This window comes from Nomascus leucogenys, chromosome 24 (assembly GCF_006542625.1).
Source record: "Nomascus leucogenys isolate Asia chromosome 24, Asia_NLE_v1, whole genome shotgun sequence".
Classification (NCBI taxonomy): domain Eukaryota; kingdom Metazoa; phylum Chordata; class Mammalia; order Primates; family Hylobatidae; genus Nomascus; species Nomascus leucogenys.
Genome location: NC_044404.1, coordinates 8905247 through 8930319, shown reverse-complemented (window position 1 = coordinate 8930319; position 25073 = coordinate 8905247).

Sequence of the window (25073 nt, the reverse complement as noted above, 5' to 3'; positions counted from 1 at the left end):
GGTGCGTTGGGGACAGAACTCAGCTCCCGGGAGACTTGGCCCCAAATTGACCAGAATTGTTCCCTGACACCAAGATTCATTGGTGGAAGAGCTCCCGGGTCCATGTGAGGATCCATTTTGTTCTCGCTCATTCTCTGCTTCTACTTACGTTGTTCATAACCCCAAGCCCACAGGACAGCTGCAAAACCCATGGTACAGTTTTACCATCAGAACTACCAGCCTCGAACGTCCCTGCACTTCTCACAAGATTCAGAGGAAACCCAGGAGATGATGACTAAGATTTTTCACGGAAAATTCTGTCTCAGATGGCATCCTAATGCACTAAAACACCCACGAAGCAGCCTCTGTCCTCCTCATGCCTGTATTCGCAGATGCCTACCACCGTAACAGGCATGTAAGAAATGTTCGAGAAATGGTTACTAAATGAAAGCTTTTGTTAAATTCATTTCTTAACGTTCAGTATCTTAAAGGACATTTCGTCTATCTGCATAGAGTCTAATAGTGTTTAGCACTGAGCTCTTTTGAAAGAGAAGCACTATCTATCTAGCTAGCTAGCTAGCTAGCTACCTATCTATTGGCAAAAGGCAATATGGGCCAGGTGCAGTGGCTCACACCTGTAATCCCAGCACTTTGGGAGGCCAAGGTGGGAGGGTCGCTTGAGCCCAGGAGTTTAAGCCCAGCCTGGGCAACATGGTGAAATCCTACCTCTACAAAAACAAAAGGCAATATGTTTAAAGCTGAATTATTTTAAATAATTTAAAATATATGTACCATGCTCACTGGAATACCAGAATAATCTGAAGCATCAGGTGAAAAAAGGACTAACTGCACATAAATGGAAATGCTTCGCTTTTCAAGCCTGCATTCCAAAAATGGATTAACAATAAACTGTACTATATTCATGCACTGAAATGCCATACAGCAATGCAGGGGATGGACTATTGGTGCACAGCAAAATGAGAATGCGCTGAGGGGCCGGGCATGATGGCTCACGCCTGTAATCCCAGCACTTTGGGAGGCTGAGGCGGGTGCATCACCTGAGGTCAGGAGTTCGAGACCAGCCTGGCCAACATGGCAAAACCCCGTCTCTACTAAAAACACAAAAACTAGCCAGGCATGGTGGCATGTGCCTGTAATCCCAGCTACTCAGGAGGCTGAGGCAGGATAATTGCTGGAACCCGGGAGGTGGAGGTTGCAGTGAGCCAAGATCACACCACTGCATTCCAGCCTAGGGGATAGAGCACAACTCTACCTCAAAAAAAAAAAAAAAAAAAAAAAAAAAAATTATGCTGAGTGAACAGGGCTTTCCACAAAAGAGTACAAATTGTATGATTCCATTTATGTGAAGTTCTTGAAGAAGCAGAACTAGTCTATGGTAGAAAAACATTAGAATGCCAGTTATCCTGGGAGCTGGAACAGCGATGATCTGGGAGGGGCAGGGGAGAACTTCATGAAGTTAGGGCGATGTTGTACATCGCTTCTTTTTTTCCTTTTTTTTTTTGAGACAGAGTTTCACTCCTGTCACCCAAGCTGGAGTGCAATGGCACGATTTCAGCTCACTGCAACCTCCACCTCCCAGGTTCAAGTGATTCTCCTGCCTCAGCCTCCCAGTAGTAGCTGGGATTACAGGTGCATGCTGCCATGCCCAGTCAATGTTTGTATTTTTAGTAGAGACGGGGTTTTGCCATGGTGGCCAGGCTGGTCTCAAACTCCTGACCGCAAGTGGTCCACCTGCCTTGGCCTCCCAAAGTGCTGGGGTTACAGGTGTGAGCCACCACACTCTGCCGATGTTGTACATCTTGTTAGGGGTTTCCATTACGAAAGCATATACATTTGTCAAAACTACTCTGAAGATACACTTAAGAGTTATGCATTTTGTTGCATACAAATTTTTCCTCAAAAACATAACCATACACAAATATTGCACTCTAGTTAACAATAGGTGTGTTGAAGTGTTCAGGGACAAAGTGTACTGACCACTGCAACTTACTATGAAACGCATCCAAAAAAAGATGGAGTCATGTGAAAAAAGAAAGGAACCCATAAAAATGCTCGTGGATCGTCCTGGCTAACACGGTGAAACCCCATCTCCACTAAAAGAAAAAATACAAAATAACCCAGCGTGGTGGTGGGCGCCTGTAGTCCCAGCTATTCGGGAGGCTGAGGCAGGAGAATGGCATGAACCCAGGAGGCGGAGCTTGCAGTGAGCCGAGATCGCGCCACAGCACTCCAGCCTGGCCAACAGAGCGAGACTCCATCTCAAAAAAAAAAAATGTTCATGGATCAGCTAATTTGTGTAAAAGAAATCTAGAAAGGATAAACCAGAGGCCTGGCATGGTGGCTCATGCCTGTAATGCCAGCACTTTGGGAAGCCAAGGTGGACGGATCACCTGAGGTCAGGAGTTCAGGACCAGCCTGGACAACATGGCAAAATCCCATCTCTACTAAAAATACAAAAATTAGCCAGGCATTGTGGTGGCACACGCCTGTAATTCCAGCTGCTCAGTAGGCTGAGGCAGGAGAATTGCTTGAACCCAGGAGGTGGAGGTTGCAGTGAGCCAAGATCGAATCACTGCACTCCAGCCTGGGAGACAGAGCGAAACTCTGAAACAAAAACAAAAACAAAAAAAAAAAAAGGAAGGAAGAAAGAAAGAAAGAGGATTGGTTACCACGAAGAATAGAGGAAAGAGGTGGAAAGAATGGGGAAAAGGCAGGAGGGAGGAAGGGAGGGGAGCAACACTTCTCAGAATACACATTTCTGCATAACTGTGACTTTAGAATCCTGGTAATGTTTCACATATCACTTTCCCCCACCAAAAAGTAAATATAAATATTAAAATCAACCAAGATGTGGAGGAAACTCAACATGAAATACCAACAGTGACAAAGGAACTTAACTGTATTGCAGATGAATACCATACCTCCACACGAGGAGGGCGAGGAAGAAAGGAACGATCCTGCCTAACTGTGGAAAACAGTATTTTGGATATATTCTATAATGTGGAAAACCAAAAGGACTGTATACAAATACTGTACTCTGGTGAGTAAACTTGTTTCTCACAAAAGTATGGATGAGCAATTCTGAAATGATTTTATGTGTACACTAGGATTGAACAAATCAAATACACTATGGCTAATGAGAACCATGGTGTTCACTGCTGGAGACAGAAGTTACTAAGAAGGAAAGGAGTAGAATGAGAATGAACCCTGTGGTTTGAATTGGACTCAGAGGGATCGGTATAAACTCATGATTTGTATGTATACACATGCACTGATAGATAAATATGGACATATAGATATGTGTACAGATGTGGATAGATGTTAATAAACTGACATACATTTCCTAGCTATATAAATATAGATGTGTACAGATGTGGGTAGGTGTTAGTAAACTTACACACATTTCCTAGCTCTATCTACTGAGAGGACCTAAAAGCAATGACACCCTCATAGCAATAAACACACCTACTGTCCAGATCTTGGTTTCTAAACATCATTCTCCAATAAAAGAACCCAGAGCTCCCTAGAGAACATAAGGAGTCTGCAACATCTTGTGGTGCCAGAAAATAAAGGAGTACTCAAAGCACCAAGGGACTCCGGAGGCAAATGCAAAGGCGCTTCCCATGACGAAACGCAGACGACTGGAGCAACAACATAATGACAATACTGGATTACAACCCAAAGAATAAAATGAATATCCATCTGAATATAAATAAATAATTGAATAAATAAATGAGGAAAAAGGGACACCTTCCTTAGTAGAATTCCAGCTAGTAAAGGTAGAAAGAATGAGGGACACAGAAACTTGCCATGGGACAATCACAGAAATAAAGGCAAGATCTTCCAATAGAAGCTAAAATTAGCAAGTAAAAGTTTAAGGATAAAAAAAAAGTATCTCCTCTAAAACATTTATTATTCACAAAGTGAAAAATTGTAAATTGGGCTGGGTGCAGTGGCTCACACCTGTAATCCCAGCACTTTGGGAGGCCAAGGCGGGTGGATCACCTGAGGTCAGGAGTTTGAGACCAGCCTGGCGAACATGGTGAAACTCTGTCTCTATTAAAAACACAAAAATTAGCTGGACATGATGGCGGGTGCCTGTAATCCCAGTTACTCGGGAAGCTGAGGTGGGAGAATCGCTCAAACCCGGGAGGTGGAGGTTGCAGTTGGCTGAAACCACACCATTGCACTCCAGCCTGGGCAACAAGAGTGAAACTCCTTCTCAAAAAAAAACAAAAACTTAAATTGATAGTGGAGAAACCTGGCAGAGAACCCCTCAACTGAGTGATCCAACACATCATCAGTGTAATTAGACAGAGTGACATTACTGTACTGTCTCCAATACGATGGACTCTGAGAAGAGCATAATATCACATCTGGTATTCTCATAAAATATGCATAACCTCAATCCCATTATGAGGAATCTTTAGACAAAACCAAATCAGGAGATGTTCAACAAAAGAGATGGCCAGTACACTTCAAAAGCTTTAATGTTAGGGAGAGAAAGGCTGAGAATGATCATATGTCAGAGGAGACTAAGGAGATACAATGGCTGAATGCAGTGTGGGCTCCTGGATGGAATCCTGCACCAGAAAAGGACACTAGTGTGAAAATGGATGAAATTCAAGGTAGATCTGTACATTAGTGGATAGAGTTGTAGTAATGTGATTTTTCTGTCTTTGATCATTGTATTTTGGTTTTGTGAGACGCTAACATGAGGGGAAGCTGGGTGAAGGGTATTTGGGAACTCTGTGTTATTTTGCAACTTTTCTAGAAGTCTAAAATTACTTTAAAATAAAGAGTTTTCCAGCCTGGGCAACGTGGCGAAAGCTGGTCTCCATAAAAAAATACAAAAATTAGCCAGGCGTGGTGTGTGCCTATAGTCCCAGGTACTCGGAAGGCTGACACAGGAGGATTGCCTGAGCCTGGAAGGTGGTCAAGGCTGCAGTGAGCTCTAATCGTGCCACTGCGCTCCATCCAGCCTAGGCAACAGAGTAAGACCCTGTCTCAAAAATAAATAAATTAAATGAAGAGTTTTTTAAAATAAGATGATTTATGGATGGATAGATGGATTATGTGATAAATAAATGTATTAAAATGCTAATTGTAGAATTTCGGTCGTGGACCTGTGGGTGTTGACTGGTACAATTCTTTCCACTTTTCTGTATACTTGAAATGTGAAAAAAAATGTTGGAAACATCCAACGAATACACTAAATTTAACTTTGATTCTGGTAGTAACTTATTTATTTCCAACTGAACATAAAGAACCAGTGCGATCAGCAATTTGCAGGAGTAAAGAGGAATAAAGTGATCTTTGCTGATCTGCATGGCACAGGGAAGGAAAACCACATTCTGGAGTTAGGAACCAAAACAGTCAAATCCAAACAAAAGAGGTTCAAGGAAACAATTGCAAGAGAAAAGTACACAAAACCTTACAAGTAAACATGGTGTTGTTAAAAAGGATTATCACCCCTATGTTTAGCTTCCTGAATACTCATGACACGGAATGCTCCTGATGTCCCTTAGTAGAGACAGTGACCCTATTAAGAAGCTCATGCTACCTCCCCCAGTCAAGGCCTGTTCCCGTGGGTACAGATCAGCCTTATCAGGCTACTGATTAGAAGAGGGAGGAGGTGGTGGAGTCAGCTAAGCCAGGGCTAGTGTAAGTTGGTGCAGTTGCCTTATTTAATATTATTTCATTGCTAAATAAACCGATCTAATGAATCAGCCCCACTGTAAAATGATGTAACAAGCCATAAATCTGTACTGGTAACCTTTGGTGTTCGGTATGAATGTTCACACTGTAACCCACATATTTATCATTGAGTGCGGGAAATCATGGGGTTGTAATGAAATACACACATGTTCCTTGGAGACTGAGAATCAGGGGATGAGGAAGGAAAAAACATGATCTTCATGCTCAAAAGATCAGGAAACGTCCTATGAGATAATTCAGAAAGCTTCTGGTTCCCAGTACAGAACAGGAAACGCCAAAGGTCCAATTCGGCCCTGAGAGGATATATGTTTAGGGGAAATTCCAAAACCTAGTCCTCCCGGGAACTCAGAAAGGAATCAGACTCAGAAGGTGGAGGCTTCATCAGCTGCTAAACTTATCTGGTTCTCCAAGTGAATCGTGAGTGCTTGAACACTTGATTGTAATACAGAAATCAGTTTCAGTGCTGGAGGAGAATTAAAAAATACTTTCACAGTGATGCATGTTCTTCTTTTAACTTGTAGAGTGTAACACTTGGATATCTTGGTCTGGACCTGATAAACCGTGTGTGTTGAGAAGGCAATCTGGTTCATCATCACAATGGGTTCAAAGACTGCTAGGACATTTCTCTGGGCCCCCATCCTTTGCAAGCACGCCTCAAAATTTGGTATGTGCTTTATTTTGTATATGAGAGGAATGCTTAGGGTTTCAGATGGAATCTTTAGAAGAGCATAATTCTAAATAATAATAATTTTTAAAAACAATAATAGCTAATATTCATTGTACACTTACAATGTGCCAAACCCTGTAGCTGAGAAGTATTAACTCAGTGAATAATGCTCACTTCTTCCCAGAGCTCACTGCTGCTTAACAGGACATGGAGCAGACCTCCTGTTTATTGCCAGTCCTAAGAGATAGGGTGATGACTACTGGGGATAGCTTTTGAACTTCCTCCGTGGCTTTTTTTTTCTTTTGTACACACTGAAGGTTTGCCAAGGGTTGAACTGAAAACTATTGCAGCTGCATTTACCTCAAAATTGCCAAACAGGGCCACGGCTCCAGCCAGAACCATACTATTCCTCTTTTTTTTTTTTTTAATTTAAAGATGGAGTCTCACTCTGTCGCCCAGGCTGGAGTGAAGTGGCGTGATCTATCTCAGCTCACTGCAACCTCTGTCTCCCAGGTTCAATGATCCTCCTGTCTCAGCCTCCCTAGTAGCTAGGATTATAGGCATGTGCCACCACACCCAGCTAATTTTTTTTTTTGTATTTTTAGTAGAGACAGAGTTTCACCATGTTGGCCAGGCTGGTCTTGAACTCCTGACCTCAAGTGATCCACCTGCCTTGGCCTCCCAAGGTGCTGGGATTACAGGCGTGAGCCACCTCGCCCGGCCTGTATTATTCCTTTATAGTTCAACACGGCATGCTTAAATCACTCTCCTCCCTCCTATCTTCAAAGAATAGGCATTTTAGATAAGTACTTTTGTGACGAAACTGTACTCATGCAGCCTGGAAAAGAGTATGAGCCATCACAAGTGTATAAAGTCAGGGGTTCTGCAATAAGAATCTGACGTGTTAAAAGCAAGTTTCAGAGAATACCCCATCTAACAGATATTCCATAATGATATTTTAAGGAGGGGAGAGGAAGATGAACATTAATACTTTTGGATAATTTTTGAAAGGTCAATTCACTCTAATTCTTTTTCTGAGTTAGGACAATAAACAAGCATGCTTAGTATAATAATTCTGACGTACCATTTCTCACTGTCTTTGTTATTAAAGTTTAAAAAAGTGTACATTTTTCAATTTTTATCTTTTTTAAATTTTGAGACAGGGTCTTGCTGTGATGCCCAGGCTGGAGTGTAGTAGCATGATCATAGCTCACTGCAGCCTCAACTTCCTGGGCTCAAGTGATCCTCCCACCTCAGCCTCCCGAGTAGCTGGTAATATAAGTGTGCACCACCGTGCCCAGCTAATTTTTGTACTTTTTGTAGAGACAGGGTCTTGCCATGTTTCCCAAGCTGACTATAGCTCAAGCAATCCACCTGCCTTGGCCTCCCAAAGTGCTGGGATTACAGGTGTGAGCCACCACACCCAGCCTAGGGTATGTTTTAGAAAATTGGTGTGCTTTATTGGTATTCCTATGGCTGGACTACATTGTGAGTATAAAACACAAATTAACATGCCATTTGAAATAAACTTGTAGCTGGGCATGGTGGCTCATGCCTATAATCCTAGCACTTTGGGAGGCTGAGGCAGGTGAATTGCCTGAGCTCAGGAGTTCAAGACCAGCCTGGGCAACACAATGAAACTCTGTCTCTACTAAAATACACAAAATTAGTCAGCCATAGTGATGTGCGCCTGTCATCCCAGCCACTCTGGAAGCTGAGACAGGAGAATTGCTAGAACCTGGGAGGCGGAGGTTGCAGTGAGCCGAGATCATCCCACTGCACTCCAGCCTGGGCAACAGAGCGAGACTCCGAAAAAAAAAAAAAAGAGAGAGAGAGAGATGAAAGAAAGAAAGAAAGAAAGAAAAAGAAAGAAAGAAAGAAAAGAAAAGAGAAGAAAAGAAAAGAAAAGAAAAGAAAAGAAAAGAAAGAAATACAGACTTGTGTAGATACCTAGTTCATGAGAAAATTATCAAGTTTTCCTGAGTCATAAAGCAAGTCTCTGGGTAGATCTATGCTCCTTCTCACCCTACTGCAACCAACCACTGATCCCAACAGTTGGGCAAACTACTTCACGAATCCAGGAGAAAGATGACTCCCCAGTGCTCAAGATGTCTGCTTTGACATTTGAAGTTCAAAACTCCCTGACTCTCGTCTCTGACTATAAAATCAAAATATGGACCTTGCAAGGTGCTGGGAGGATTATGCAATGTTTCTGCATATACACAAATAACTTACACATGATACATACATGAAAATGTTTCATCCTCTCCCGTGTTCTAAACAGCACTGTGCCCTTTCTATGAACCATCTCCCAGCTTCTTGCTTTTCCTCCAGAGCCTGGTGATACCCCATTACTTAGGAGACCATGGCCTGACTCCAAGAACATATTTGAGCCCCGCTTTGTGGATCAAGGCTTCAAATCTCAAATTCCCTCATTCCCACCTATAAATGTACCTACATAGCCATCAGCCCTTTCTTCTCAGAGGATCAGTGTTTCTGATTCCAGGACGTATATATTCCCCACTCGCTCTTATTTCTTTGAGTTGTCTCTCTCCATTGCCCTTTCTCTTTGCCTACGAATGAGCTCAAGTGTTCTCCACCTGAAGAAAAACCTTTGCATCTTACCAACCTCTCTAAATCACTATATTCCTTCTCTCCTTCCCTGCTACCATCTGGGGCTAATTTTAGCTTCTGCATTGTTCTTGAATCCATCTGCTTCTCTTCACCTTCATTCCCAGGATCCCGGTCCAGGCTATCACTATCACCTGAACTCTTCTAATTTATTCCAAAATACAAATGTTACACCATCTAACACTAGCGGTTACTTAATTATTCTTAGACCCAAATCCTTATGAGAGAGAAGACCCAGCATGGCCTCCTGCCATGATCCCTTTTCTCACTGGATCCACATTCACGAGGTCAGCACCTGCTCTCCCTGTGACCTGGACTCTTCTGATCTCTGTCCCCCACCCCCACACCCCCGCTGACCACATCACTCCTATTCACCCCTCAGGGCTGTGCTTACAGCCTGGGGAGCCTTCTTTGACCCGCAGATCATGGCATGCTCCTGTGCTATGCACCGTGTTTCTCCCTGCGAAGTCTGACCCGGTTTGTGAGGATGTGCTTCCTTTGTGATCATTATTTGATCAGTGTCTCTCTCTCCCACGAGACCCTAACATCTATGAGTGCAAAACCAAAGTCATCTCTGCCCACATTTATGTCTACAACAAATGACACAGTGTCTGGCCCTTCTTAGGAACTCAGCAAACATTCACTCTTGTCAAATGTTAACCTCCCAGAAAGCAAAGTCTAGACTATCTGTCCCTACTCCCTAATTCCCATCCTCTGCCTATCACTAATAACCTTCTAATGGTCAACCCGGTGTGTTCTTTGAGTCCTATCCAACTTGAAGACACCATTCCCCTGGCTCCCCTCTTCTTACTCTTTCAATTCTGACCGCCCCCTACAAGTCTGCCCCAAGTCCTGACCTTCTTGCCCTTATCTTCCCATTCTATGACACCAATTTCTTTTTTTGTTTCTTTTTTTTTGAGACGGAGTCTCGCTCTGTCGCCCAGGCTGGAGTGCAGTGGCACAATCTCGGCTCACTGCAAGCTCCACCTCCCAGGCTCATGCCATTCGCCTGCCTCAGCCTCCTGAGTAGCTGGGACTACAGGCACCCGCCACCACGCCTGGCTAATTTTTTTGTATTTTTAGTAGAGACGGGGTTTCACCATGTTAGCCAGGATGGTCTCGATCTCCTGACCTCGTGATCCACCCGCCTCGGCCTCCCAAGGTGCTAGGATTACAGGTGTGAGCCACCGCGTCCAGCCAATTCTATGACACCAATTTCTTAACCTTTGGAAACCACTAAGAATCTGATCACAAGTTAAGGATGCACTCTATCATAGCACGCCAAATGGAAATACACAGAAAATATTGCTTTTTTTTTTTTTCCCTCAGGCTGTTGTCACTCTGTTGCCCAGGCTGGAGTTCAGTGGTGCAATCTCGGCTCATTACAACCTCCACCTCTTGAGTGCAAGCGATTCTTGTGCCTCAGCCTCCCGAGTAGCTGGGATTACAGGTGCACACCACTACACCCGGCTAATTTTTTTGTTTTTAGTAGAGATGGGGTTTCACCATGTGGGCCAGGCTGGTCTCAGAGTCCCAACCTCAGGTGATCCACCCACCTCACCCTCCCAAAGTGCTGTGATTATAGGCATGAGCCACCGGGCCCAGCTGCTTCTAATTGCTGGTGGTTATGGAGCCCTGGACACCAGTCACCTAGGCCACAGCAGAGTCTAGTGAAGGACCTAATTGACTTGCACCATCACCCAGGCTGGTGCAGTGGCGCGATCTTGGCTCACTGCAGCCTGCACTTCTCAACCATCACCCCCTTTAAGCTGCCACCTTTGTCTGCTAAATCTCCATTTCTGCGCTGACGTCTCTTGAGCTCAAGGCCTGATTTCCCATGCATATTTGCTCTCTCTTCCTAGATGTCTCACAAGCACTATCAACAAAGAAACTTATTTATTTCCCCAAAGTTGCTGTTTTTCCACTGTCTGTAGCTTGAGCTGTTGCCCCGAGCTGGGTAGCTGCTTTTAAAGAGGTCATCTTATTCAACCATGGAACCTCTAAAGTCATCCAGGATCCTTCCCACAATGGAAAAACTTTATTTGCTCAATCTAATTTTCGCATGGTTTTTCAAAATGCACTCAACATCTTTCCTGAGAACAAACCAATTTCAGAACAAAATAATTAATAATACTGACACACGTTGAAGAAAGGAACAAGGAAATCATTTGAACAGTTTCCCCCTCACCCGACTCCAACCTTCCCACCACCAGGAACGGACGAAATGTGCTAAGGGACCAGTGAAGAAGCTGACGGTGTCCTCAGCATGAAATAGAGAGGGAAAGAAATGCTATTCATTCCACAAACATTCCAACGCCAGGAAGGCCCCCCTCCTGCATCTAGCCACTGTAATATCCCAATTATTATCCAGAACAGCAACCAGGCTGGTTGGCCTCCTCTCCAACCTCATATTCTGTCAAACTAACATCCAGCTCTGTTCTAGTCATTCTACCAATCTGCCATTCTTCCCCCTTCTGTTTTGAGTTTTCAAATTCTTCCTTGCAGCCCAGAACAAATGACTCACAGATGGGGATGGTGTCACTGCCAACTGCCCCTCTCTATTTAAAAACAGAGCTCAAGTTCTACCTTTTCAACAAGGCCTTCCCCAATTCAGTGATGTCAGCAAATGCTTACCAGGCAGTATTACGTGTGCTGTGTCCTGTGTGGAGCCTGAATATACTAGAATAGAGAGGAGATCAAAAGATAAAAATAACGTGGCCTCTGGCATCAAGGTATTTCTAGTCCAGCAGAACAATTTTCTTTTTTAAAATAATAAAATGAAGTAAAGCTCTAGGCTGATAAAGACACAGGCTAATATTACAGTACAAGCTGAGGCAAAAAGTAATGTGTACTTTCTCTGAAACTGCATTTTATTTGTACTCCTGTGATTTTATGATTCTCCTACAGTAATCTATATCCACAGCTGGTTTGGAAACTTTCTGAGGGCAGGAACTGTATTTTACCTGTCTCTAGCGAAGCTTCAGGAATAAGCCTTAGAGAGGAAGAAAGCTACAGCAGAGAGCCCAGGGAGAGAGGCCAGAGGTCATCCTTACCATGATCCTACCACGGAACCAGTTTTTCTAAAGGCAGTTCCCCTCATCCTTATCACAAAATAGTAGCAAATCATAACGAAGCCTCAAATTAACCAGAATCTTTCTTCTTCAAGGAATGAATCACTTACACACCAAAGGACACGAAGTGGAATTATGTCCAATGACATACTCAGTTGCTTCGGTCTCCTAGAATTCTAATTTGATCTTGAGATTAAATACATCTTCCAAGATCTTAGAGTGGCAATTGAGAAATACAATTTAAGAAAAATGAATAAAAGTATCTATGTCTAAACCCCACCTTTTCTAGCCCATTAAGGTGATGGTGATTTCAGGTCAAGAGCAAGGCCGTCTAGGTGAAGCTAAAAAGACGCGGCTGGGCTGCAGGGCCGCAGGGCCGTGGTGTTTAGCCAGCCGTTACAGTAGGTGGTTCACGGACAGCTGTGAGTCACACAGGACTGAAGTGGCAGCTCTTGACCAGTACTGTAGGCGCTAAGATCCGGTATTTGCTCTTAGACCGTGGGAGCAAAGACTAACAAGGAAAATACACCAGAACAGCTGGGAAATAAATTCCCTTCTGGCCTGCACAAAAAGGGCCTCTGCCAAGTCATTTTCCATCCTGGAGCCAGGGGAGGTCTAGGAAGGATATGTGCTTTTCTGTCCTTCAAATCCTTTAGCCTTCCCTCCAGTCTCACTTATCACTTCCCACCCCCTCCCCCCACCCCCTGCTAAAAATGATACTAGGCTTTGACTCTGTTTCGTAACACAAAGCTTGACAAAAATATATGAGTGGACAAGCAACTTTTAAAACGTCATTTTAGCATATTTCTTTTTCTTTTTTTTTTTTTTTTTTTTTTTTTGAGATGAGTTCTTTTGGCTTTGTTTCTATTCCCTCTGTAGATTTTTTTTTTTTTTTTTTTTTTTTTTTTTTTTTTTTTTTTTTTTTTTTTTTTTTTTTTTTTGAGACAGAGTCTTGCTTTGTCACCCAGGCTGGAATGCAGTGGCATGATCTCAGCTCACTGCAACCTCTGCCTCCCAGGTTCAATTCGATTCTTCTGCCTCAGCCTCCCAAGTTGCTGGGATTACAGGCATGCGCCACCATGCCCAGCTAATTTTGTATTTTTAGTAGAGACAGAGTTTCACCATGTTGACCAGGCTGGTCTCGAACTCCTGATCTCAGGTAATCCACCTGCCTCAGCCTCCCAAAGCACTGAGATTATAGGTGTGAGCCACCACGCCCGGCCCCTAGTCTCTTATTATGCATGTGGGGTCTCTATCTGGCCAGCACCATGTAGCCTGCTTCTTTACTACACACGTGGCAACAAAGAAAAGGGGAGAGAGCTTCTGTGTTGAACATACCTGGCTTCTGGGAAGCCCTTTTCTATTGGCACAGCTGCTGGCATTTACCTATGCAAGCTTCCAGCTTGCTTATCTATGTTTGCAGCTTGATTTTTCAGGCTGCTTTTTATTAGAAAAGAAATGATTTGTGGGCTGCTTTTTATTAAAAGAAAATTCCACTGAGGACTCTCTTACCCTCACTATCTGCCTAAGTAATTTCTTTTCAACACCTGTATCAATCTGTCTCCTTATCCAGATCCAGGAAAGGTGAACTCACAGGAAAAGGAGACTAAGTTCTGATAGAGGAATTTTACCATAGGCTACCAGCCATTCTTTCCAGGGATGATGTGTGCAAGGCTCATCTGCACAACAAGACAGCCTTTGCTCACCCATGCCTTTCCTCCCGGCGGCCCCCATGGCCTGTCGCCACCACCTGCCTGGAGCTCCAGGCATCTAGTCCTCTCTGTAGGGTATAAAAACTGCAGTCATCTGGGCCTTCTTTGAGTCTCATGTTTGTGTGGCTCCCTGTGCATGTTCACAGAATAAATGTGTGTGCCTTTGTCCTGTTAGCCTTCTATTGACAGTTCATTTTGTAGACTCAAATGATCAAAGCTTCAAAAATGGGGAAAGGAAATTCCCTTTGCTCCTACACCCCTCTCTTGGTTTCAAGAGAGCCATGAATAGCTTCACCAGGGAACGGTCAGTTCTCTTGGGAAACCACCCAGATTCCAGCTACAACCTTGTAGGATCAGAGTAAACCAGCCTTCAGAAGAATGCATGCCTCGGCCGGGCGCGGTGGCTCATGTCTGCAATCCTAGCACTTTAGGAGGCCAAGGAGGCAGATCACCTGAGGTCAGGAGATCAAGACCAGCCTGGCCAACATGGCAAAACCCTGTCTCTACTAAAAAAAAAAAAAAAAAATTTAGCCGATACAAAAAAAATTAGCCGGGAGTAGTGGTACATGCCTGTAATCCCAGCTACTCGGGAGGCTGAGGCAGGAGAATTGCTTGAACGTGGGGGACAGAGGTTGCAGTGAGCCGAGATCATGCCACTGCACTCCAGCCTGTGGGATAGAGTAAGACTCTGTCTGCCCCCACCCAAAAAAAGAAGAAGAATGCATGCCGCTTAGGACCTCCAGTTTAGCATTCAATGCTTAGTTAAGAGTAACTTTTTGACCCAGGCAGTAATTTTCTTTAAGTGAGCTCAGTGATAAATGCATTTTCTGGATACAAGTATCTGGCAACATATCTTACTTTATTAACGTTAGTTTTGGGGGCACACACACTTTTTCAGTTTCAGTAGCACTTTGAGCTGGTTCTTCCTATGAGATGTTATCAACAACATGTACTGGGGTATTCCTATGTAAAGAATACTATTCTAGTGGGGAATATGCAAAACTCATAATCAAGTTGGGGGAATGTATACAAACAATTTATGTATATACCTAAATAATGAACACACACTCTCTCACTCTCTCTTTTTTGTTGTTGTTGTTGTTGTTGTTGTTTTTGAGACTGAGTCTTGCTCTATTGCCCAGGCTGGAGTGCAGTGGCTCAATCTCAGCTCACTGCAACGCCCACCCCCCAGGTTCAAGCGATTCTCCTGCCCCAGCCTCCCAAGTACCTGGGACTACAGGTGTGGGCCACCACGCCCAGCTAATTTTTGTATTTTTAGTAGAGACAGGGTTTTTCCATGTTGGCCAGGCTAGTCTCAAACTCCTGACCTCAGGTGATCCACCTACCTTGGTGCCTTGGCCTCCCAAAGTGCTGGGATTACAGGCATGAGCCTCTGCATCCGGCCTTTTTTTTTATTTTTAAAGACAGAGTCTCATTATGTCGTCCAGGCGGCCTCAAATTCCCACGCTCAAGCGAGCCTCCCATCTTAACTTCGTAAGTATGAACACACTCTTTTTTTTTTTGAGGTGGAGCCTCGCTCTGTCTCCCAGGCTGGAGTGCAGTGGCGCACTCTCGGCTCACTGCAACCTCCGCCTCCCAGGTTCCAGTGATTCTAGCAATTCTCCCACCTCAGCCTCCTGAGTAGCTGGGATTACAGGCACGTGCCCCACGCCTGGCTAATTTTTCGTATTTTTTTTTTAGTAGAGATGGGGTTTCACCATGTTGGCCAGTCTGGTCTCGAACTCCTGACCTGAAGTGATCCGCCCACCTCAGCCTCCCAGAGTCCTGTGATTACAGGCATAAGCCACCACGCCCGGCCAAACACACTCTTTTGATTATTTTTTTCCAGTTAGATCTGATCTGCTGGCAGCTTTCAGCATCACCTTAGCCCTTTAGCTTTCTTCACTTTAGACATACCAAAATAAAGATTAGGACACTGACACAGGCAGAGTAGTGTAAAGCTACAGAAAGGAAAATATGAAATTAATAATATCTCACTTATCCAAGAATCACATATGTAGTTATCTTAGCTAATTGGAACTCTGTTGAGAAAAAGGGAAAGAAAACACAAAAAGATATTTCGGTAGTCAAATTAGAACTGACAAAGCTAATGCACCAAATATTACATACACAGAGAGGCAGACACAGGAGAATAAGTGATCATTGCTCGGAAGAGAAATGAAAGTTTTTTATTTAAAAAATAGTACATGGGCTGGATGCAGTAGCTCACGCCTGTAATTTCAGCCCTTTGGGAGGCCGAGATGGGTGGATCACTTGAGGTCAGGAGTTCAAGACCAGCCTGGCCAACATGGTGAAACCCCATCTCTACTAAAAATAGAAAAATTAGCTGTGCGTGGTGGCGTGCGTCTGTAGTCCCAGCTACTCGGGACTACCTGTATAAGAGCTTTGGAGTTCACAAAGTGATTTTGTATATAGCATCTCATTGGATTCTCACAGCAATCCTATGAAAATGGCCAGACAACTTTGATAATGCTCATTTCACAAGTGAAGAAAACAAGGACTTAGAGAGGTAAACTGAAATCATGTGATTTTGCACAACTAATAAGGCGAGTGCCCAGCCTGGAACCCAGATGTTTAGACTTCTGGTCTACCGCTTTCTCCATTAAATCACAACTTTGCTGTTTCATTTACATCCCAGGTTTCCCAGTCTCATTGGAACTGATCTCCTTCCTAATCAGTTCCTTCTCCTACTTTCTCCCTTTTCTAAGTTGTGAATAAACCGAAGGACTTGAGAAGTCATAGCCTGGCGGTGAGAACACACACAAATACGGAATTTGAAAATAGTTACAGAATAATACATACATGAATGAAAGGCGAGTTTCTGCTTAGTAGGTAAATTCCTAACGGAACCAATCAATGTAATTCAAAATAAACCTAAGTAGGCCAGGTGCGGTGGCTCACGCCCGTAAACACAGCACTTTGGGAGGCCCAGGCTGGCAGATCACCTGAGGTCAGGAGTTCAAGACCAGCCTGGCCAACATGGTGAAACCCTATCTCTACTAAAAATACAAAAAAAAAAAAAATTAGCTCGGCGTGGTGGCTCACGCCTGTAATCCCAGCTACTCAGGAGGCTAAGGCAGGAGAATTGCTTGAACCCGGGGGGATGGAGGTTGCAGTGAGCCAAAATCACGCCTCTGCACTCCAGCCTGGGTGACAGAGCGGGGCTCCGTCTCACAAAATAAATTGAGTAAAATAAACCTAAATAAACACTAGGAACACTATTAAGCAATTAAGAACTTTCTAATGTAAATTTTGTTTATAATTTTGAAGGAAAGGGAGGGATAAAAAACGACAGGAATGAACAGTGCAATTTACTCTTTTTTATCTGGCCCGGAACGAAATGTACTTGTAAATACAAGGAGTACATGTTGTTTTTATTTAACCAATTAGTCACAGGTTAAATGAAGCAACTAAAAAAAAAGTTTCTGCAGGAAGGGATCTACAGGATAGGTGCTGGTCATCGGAGAAATATAAATAAATGAATCCCAAAATACAGAGACTAGGAAAACAAAATCGTGTGGGGGTAAACCTGGCAACTTCACTGTTACTGTTACTTAAGAATTCCTCTCACGGAAAATGTGAAATCTCACAGTAATCTAATAGTAAATAAACGGCTCTGTGTAAAAAAATAGCTGAACACCCAAAGGTTTGTCAAACCTATCTCCACGTTTCCGTTTGTTCCCAGTATTCTCGGGTTCGCTGTGGTGCTGAGCCTTCCTAGGGTCGGTTGCCACAGCTGTAATTGTGCACACTTTAGGGAATCGGAGATGCTGCTGTCTGGGATTCCCAGGGTAAAGTCTGTTCAAGTTACCGGAAGGCCCCCGCTTCACTTTCTTGATGCGAGAAAAGTCTAGAATTCATTTTGTACAAGTCACCTCTGAGAGCGCAGCCAGATCTAAAGCATTTTTTCACTTGAACAAAGGAACAGCCATCTCCAAAGTCCAGTCCAACCTGAAATACCAGATTTCCTGCCCCACGCTTGCCCAGTGCCTTGTTTAACCCCTTCCTTCCCTCGAGTCCTCAGGAGTCTACCTTCAAACACCATCAAGGTTTTTTGAATTTAAAACATGTATATATGTGTATATCTATATATTTTAAATTCAAATAACCTATCTGTGTGTGTACACACACACACACACATTTTTTCACCTGTATGTATATATAAACAAATACATAGCTTGAGCCCAGGAGTTTGAGGCTGCAGTGAGCCATGACTGCACCACTGCACTCCAGCCTGAGTGACAGAGAAAGACTCTGTTTCAAAAAAAAACAAAATTATACATAAAAAGACAAAAACTAACAGCTGTTGGCGAGGTTGCAGAGATAAGGCAATGCTTGTATGCTGTTGGTGTGAATGTAAATTAGTTCAGCCACCATGGAAAGCAGTTTGGAGATTTCTCAAAGAACTTAAAACAGAACTAACATTTGATTCAGCAATCCTGCTACTGGGTATATGCCCAAAGGAAAATAAATCATTCTACAAAAAACACACATGCACTCGTATGTTCATTGCAGCACTATTCACGATAGCAAAGATCCAGAATCAACCTAGATGCCCATCAACAGTGGACTGGATACAGAAAATGTGGTACATATACACCATGGAATACTATGCATCCATAAAAAGGAATGAAATCATGTCCTTTGAAGCAACATGGCTGCAGCGGGAGGCCATTTCCTAAGCAAATCAATGCAGGAACAGAACATCAAAGACTGCATGTTCTTACTTCTAGGTGGGAGCTAAATATTGAGCACACATGGACATAAAAATGGGAACAATAGACACGGGACTGCTAGAGGGAGGAGGAGGGGAGAGGAGCAAGGGTTTAAAAACTGCCTCTCCAGTACTATGCACACTACCTGGGTCATGGGATCATTTGTACACCAAGCCTCAGCAACACACAATTTACCCAGGTAACAAACCTGACCATGTATCCCTTGAACCTAAAATAAAAGTTAAATAATAATAATAATAATAATGTTTTCACTGTCTGGAGTTTAAGGTCTTGTGATTCTTCTTCATCATACTTGATACATGCAATTAAAACTTATTAGATATAAAAAGTTTTGGCTATTAAAAATCTTGTAATCAAGCCAGGCGCGGTAGCTCACACCTGTAATCCTAACACTTTGGGAGGCGGAGGCGGGAGATCACCTGAGGTCAGGAGTTGGAGACCAGCCTGGCCAACATGGTGAAACCCCATCTTTATAAGAATACAAAATTAGGGGCTGGGTGCGGTGGTTCACGGCTGTAATATCAGCACTTCGGGAGGCCGAGGCGAGTGGATCACAAGCTCAGGAGTTCAAGACCAGCCTGGCCAAGATGGTGAAACCCCATCTCTACTAAAAATACAAAAAAAAAAAAAAAAAAAAAGTGCCAGGCGCAGTGGCTTACGCTTGTAATCCCAGCACTTTGGGAGGCCGAGGCGGGTGGATCATGAGGTCAGGAGATTGAGACCATCCTGGTTAACACGGTGAAACCCCGTCTCTACTAAAAATACAAAAAATTAGCTGGGCGTGGTGGTGGGCGCCTGTAGTCCCAGCTACTCGGGAGGCTGGGCGACAGAGCGAGACTCTGTCTGAAAAAAAAAAAAAAAAAATTAGCCATGTGTGGTGGCGGGCGCCTGTAATTCCAGCCACTTGGGAGGCTGAGGCAGAGAATTGCTTGAACCCAGGAGACGGAGGTTGCAGTGAGCAGAGATCGTGCCACTGCACTCCAGCCTGGGCGACACAGTGAGACTCGTCTCAAAAAAAAAAAAAAAAAAAGAATACAAAATTAGCCTGGCGTGGGAGCGCATGCCTGTAATCCCAGCTACTTGGGAGGCTGAGGCAGGAGAATCACTTGAACCCGGGAGGTGGAAGTTGCAGTGAGCTGAGATTGCACCATTGCACTCCAGCCTGGGCAACAAGAGTGAAACTCTGTCTCAAAAAAAAAAAAAAAAAAAAAAGAAACCAACCTTGTAATCAGAAAAATAGTGGAATCTGAAGCATAAATCTTTTCTTAAAAACTAATAAACTAAATAAATGCAAGTAAGAGGATGATACACCTTCATTTTTCTTTTTTCTTTTCTTTTTTTTTTGGCCTATAAAGTTAGGAAAGATTTTTTAAAAAAAGATTAACACTCATTGATAGCAAAATATAGAGGAAATGAACACTCAAACACTGTTGGTCAGAGTGTAAATTAGTTTAACTTATTTGAAAGGTAAGCTAGCAATTGGTGTCCAAAGATTCAATCGTTTCCTTTGATCTGATCATTCTGTCTTGATCAATTTTTTCGAAGGAAAAAAATTAAAGATGTACAAAAAGTTTGGGGTGAAAAGTTGTTCATTTCAGGATCATTTATAATGGTCAAAATTAGAATCACCCATGCACAGGAGAACTGAGAAAATAAACTGCAATTCCCTGATTGGTATGGTCACGGAACCAAGCATCAGAATTGGTTTTTTTTTGTGTGTGTGACACGGAGTCTCGCTCTTGTTGCCCATTCTGGAATGCAATGGCCCGATTCTGGCTCACAGCAACCTCTGCCTCCTGGGTTCAAGCGATTCTTCTGCCTCAGCCTCCCAAGTAGCTGGGATTACAGACACACGCCACCACGCCCGGCTAATTTTTGTATTTTTAGTAGAGACAGGGTTTCGCCATGTTGGTCAGGCTGGTCTCCTACTCTAACTTCAGGTGATTCACTGCCTCGGCCTCCCAAAGTGCTGGGATTACAGGCTTGAGCCACCACGCCCGACCAGAAATGTTCAATTATCACTTCTAGTTCTGCTAAGTACGTTAATATGAGGCAGGCAGTGTAGGCGCTGGATTCTTCAGAAACAGCATATATTAGTTTAATAAACTGTAGGTAATCTAGCAGTCAGTCAAGGCTCTGACTAAAATTACTAAACCCAAGAAGTACATTAAACTTTTCTGCCCAAGAATATAAAATTCTGGCCTGGCGAGGTGGCTCACGCCTGTAATCCCAACACTTTGGGAGGTCGAGGCAAGCAAATCACTTTAGTTCAGGAGTTTGTGACCAGCCTGGCCAACATGGTGAAACCCCGTCTCTACTAAAAATACAAAAAATTAGCTGAGTGTGGTGGTGCACATGTGTAATCCTAGACGCATGGGGAGGCTGAGGCAGGAGAATCGCTTGAACCCAGGAGGAGGAGGTTGCATTGAGTCGAGATTGCACCACTGCACCCCAGCCTGGGTGACAGAACGAGACTCCATCTCAAAAAAGAAAAAGAACATAAAATTCCTTTGTTTGAAGTTTTTCATTTTCCTGAGGAAAAACACTATGGATAACTAGCAATTTATGACAACTGATTTTACATTATGCAATTATTTATTTCACAGACGGATATAGCAATAATTTAAATAAGATATTTTAAAAAGTATTTTCTCAAATAAAATCTATGCAATTTACATAGTGGCTTCCTCATGGGATGAATAAAGGGCTCAGTAAATATTATTTACTGTCACAGCCGAGAGCTTTACATATATTGATTCACTAAATCTTCAGCCCTATGAAGTGGGCCCTATTATTATCCCCATTTGACAGACAGCACGCTGAAGTACAGGCAGCTTAAGTAATTTCCCCATATAACCCAGATAGGAAATGCCAGAGGCAGAACCGGAATCCAGGCAGTCAGCTTTCAGAGCCAGAGGCCTCAACTACTGTGCAACCCTGTTTTTAAAATGCAATAATTAGATACAAATATCATAATTAAAACTCATGTAACCTAGATTAATATTTAGAATGCATTGGGATTTTGGTTCATGAGAAAGCAGAAGAGGGGCCATGCGTGTTGGCTCACGCCTGTAATACCAGCACTTTGGAAGGCTGAGGCTGGCCAGATCACTTGAGGCCATGAGTTTGAAACCAGCCTGGCCAACATGGTAAAACACCGTCTCTACTAAAAATACAAAAATTATGTGGGCATAGTGGTGCACATCTGTATCCCAGCCACTCAGGAGGCTGAAGCAGAATCACTTGAGCCTGGGAGGCGGAGATTGCAGTGAGCCAAGATCGAGCCATTGCACTCCAGCCTAGGCAACAGAGTGACACTCTGTCTCCAAAAAAAAAAAAAAAAAAAAAAAAAAAAACAATTAGCCGGGCATGGTGGTGCATGCCTGTAATCTCAGCTACTCGGGAGGCTGAGGCAGGAGAAGCTCTTGAACCTGGGAGGCAGAGTTTGCAGTGAGCTGAGATTGCACCACTGCACTCCAACCTGGGCAGCAGAGAGAAACTCCATTTCAAACAAAAAAAAAAGAAGAAGAAGAAGAAGCAGGAGAGGGAGGAAAGAGATGATCAAGGAAGGCTTATCCAGGAGGTGATGATGCGAAGGCATCCACGGAGGTCCCAGGTCGGGGAGGCAGGCTGGTGAAGAACATTCTAGGCCAAGAGTAAAGTTTAACTGAAAGGACAGACCATGGTTTGTCCCTGAGGCTAGAACACCTGCAAATGCAGAAGGAACGATGGGCAATGATTAAGAGGCAAGAGATCTGTGTCTGACCTTGCCTTTATTTTGTGCCTGCATCTTATGTTGTCTTTTGTTTTATTCTGTGAGAAATGAGGATGGGAGGATTTTAAGTGGCAGCATGACATGATCAGGTATTGTTTTCAAAATGACCATCACCCAGGTGGGAGTGTGAAAGATGGGTTGCAGAATGGAAGATCTTGGAATCAAGAAGACCAGTTAAAAGGCAAGAGATATAGCAGCTGCAGGCAGCTGGACTGCAGGGAAGGGATGGATGAAGAGTCATTTAGCAGCCGGAACTCAAGGCTTTGATCCCCAATTAGATCTGAGGGATTAAAAGAACAGTAACAGGCCTGGCGGGGTGGCTCACACCTGTAATCCCAGCACTTTGGGAGGTTGAAGCAGGTGGCTCACCTGAGGTCGGCAGTTTGAGACCAGCCTGACCAACATGGAGAAACCCCATCTCTACTAAAAATACAAAATTAGCCAGGCGTGGTGGTGCATGCCTGTAATCCCAGCTACTTGGGAGGCTCAGGCAGGAGAATCGCTTGAACCCGGGAGGTGAAGATTGCTGTGAGCTGAGATTGCACCATTGCACTCCAGCCTCCAGCCTGGGCAACAAGAGTGAAACTCCATCTCAAAAAAAAAAAAAAAAGAACAGTAACAGTGTGACAGAGATAATTGACCAAAGAAAAACTAGAAACTAGTTACACACATACAAATATATTTTAGAGGTATCATGGTGATATGGTTTGGCTGTGTCCCCACCCAAATCTCATCTTGAATTCCCATGTGTTGTGGGAAGGACTCAGTGGGAGGTAACTGAATCATGGGGCAAGTCTTTCCCATGCTGTTCTGGTAGTAGTGAATAAGTCTCACGAGATCTGATGGTTTTCAAAAGAGGAGTTCCCCTGCACAAGCTCTCTCTCTTTGCCTGTGGACATCCATGTAAGACGTGACTTGCTCCTCCTTGGCTTTCACCATGATTGTGGGGCTTTCCCAGCTGTGTGGAACTATAAGTCCAGTTAAACCTCTCTCTTTTGTAAATTGTCCAGTCTCAGGTATGTCTTTATCAGCAGTGTGAAAATGGACTAATACACACGGTAAGTAAACTACTTTTTGTAAGACCACTTAGGTTCCTAAGAGGGGAGTCTATTTGTTTCCCTCCTGACATTCCCTTTCCTTATAATAACATCCTGAACCACAATTATTCTGATTTCTCTATTAATTACTAGGTAACCTCAAAGGAAGCAAAATATGAAAAGCAGAGAATTTGCTTCTCCAGAATTATGCCTTTGCATAATCATCAAAATCGAATCATGTCGAAGAACTCATATTGAATGTAGGCAATTCTTGAATCTTGTTTTTTGTTTGTTTGTTTTGTTTTGTTTTTTGAGATGGAGTGTCACTCTGTCACCCAGGCTGGAGTGCAGTGGTGCGATCTCAGCTCACTGCAACCTCTGCCTCTTGGGCTCAAGCAATTCCCCGGCCTCAGCCTCCTGAGGAGCTGGAATTACAGGCACCCACCACCACAACCAGCTAAGTTTTGTATTTTTAGTAGAGATGGGGTTTCACCTTGTTGGCCAGGCTGGTCTCAAGCTCCAGACCTCAAGTGATCCACCCGCCTCAGCCTCCCAAAGTGCCGGGATTACAAGGCGTGAGCCACTGTGCCTGGCCTGGAATCTTGTTTTTTAAAACACTTTTTTAAAAAAGGTTTTTCAAATATAGATCTGATACTCTGATTTAGAAATGTAAATACCAGCCATAAATTCAGTTATGTTTTACGTATAAAAAAATTCTAAAACAGCAACTCAAAGTACTGTTTAAAAAGTTCTAAATGACTTTTTTAGCTGTACCTGCATCCTTAAAGTAGTCAATTCGGTTTTAAAAAATACAGTACATTTAAAGGAATATGATTATAAATTTATGTTCTGAGGATAATTCAACAACCAAGTTAAGTATCTTAGTAGGTAAATGTTCCTTTATTAAATGTACCTTTATCTTATATAAACTGCAATTGAATTCTAATTCAGGATCGCAAATTGTTTGAATAATGTTCAAAGCTGATTAAATTATGAACTAATTGGCCAGGTACGGTGGCTCATGCCTGTAATCCCAGCACTTTGGGAGTCAGAGTCAGGCGGATCACTTGAGGTCAGGAGTTTGAGACCAGCCTGAACAACATAGCAAAACCCTGTCTCTACTAAAAATACAAAATTTAGCTGGGTGTGGTGGCAGGCACTGGTAGTCCCAGCTACTCAGGAGGCTGAGGCAACGAGTAACTTGAACCCCCAAGGCGGAGATTGCAGTGAGCAGAGATTGCGCCACTGCACTCCAGCCTGGGTGACAGAGCAAGACTCTGTCTAAAAAATAAAAAATATGACCTAATAAACATGTTTTTCAATTAAACAATAAAAGCTTTTGAAAACTACTAAAGCACTAAAATAATAATAATAATAAAATTTCAAAATTAGCCTTAAAGAACCAGAAAGCAGCCTCTGAAAACCCCATCCTGGTCACAGTGCTGACAGCACTCCAGAGAGTCCCGAAGCAAATCTGCTGTCCTCAAAGACAGGACGCAGATCTCTCCTAAAGCTGCAGGTCCCAACCTCCCCAGCGATCAGGCTGAATTACAGCCTAATTAAAGCCAAAGAAGAAGGCTTTGTCTCTGTCTTCTCTCAAGAGATGGAAAAGAAAAGCTGGAATTGCAATTTGCAGGATAGCCTAACCCAAGCTATAAGTCCCGCACCATCCTCTGAAGTAAAAGCTAAGTATCTAAAGGAAAGG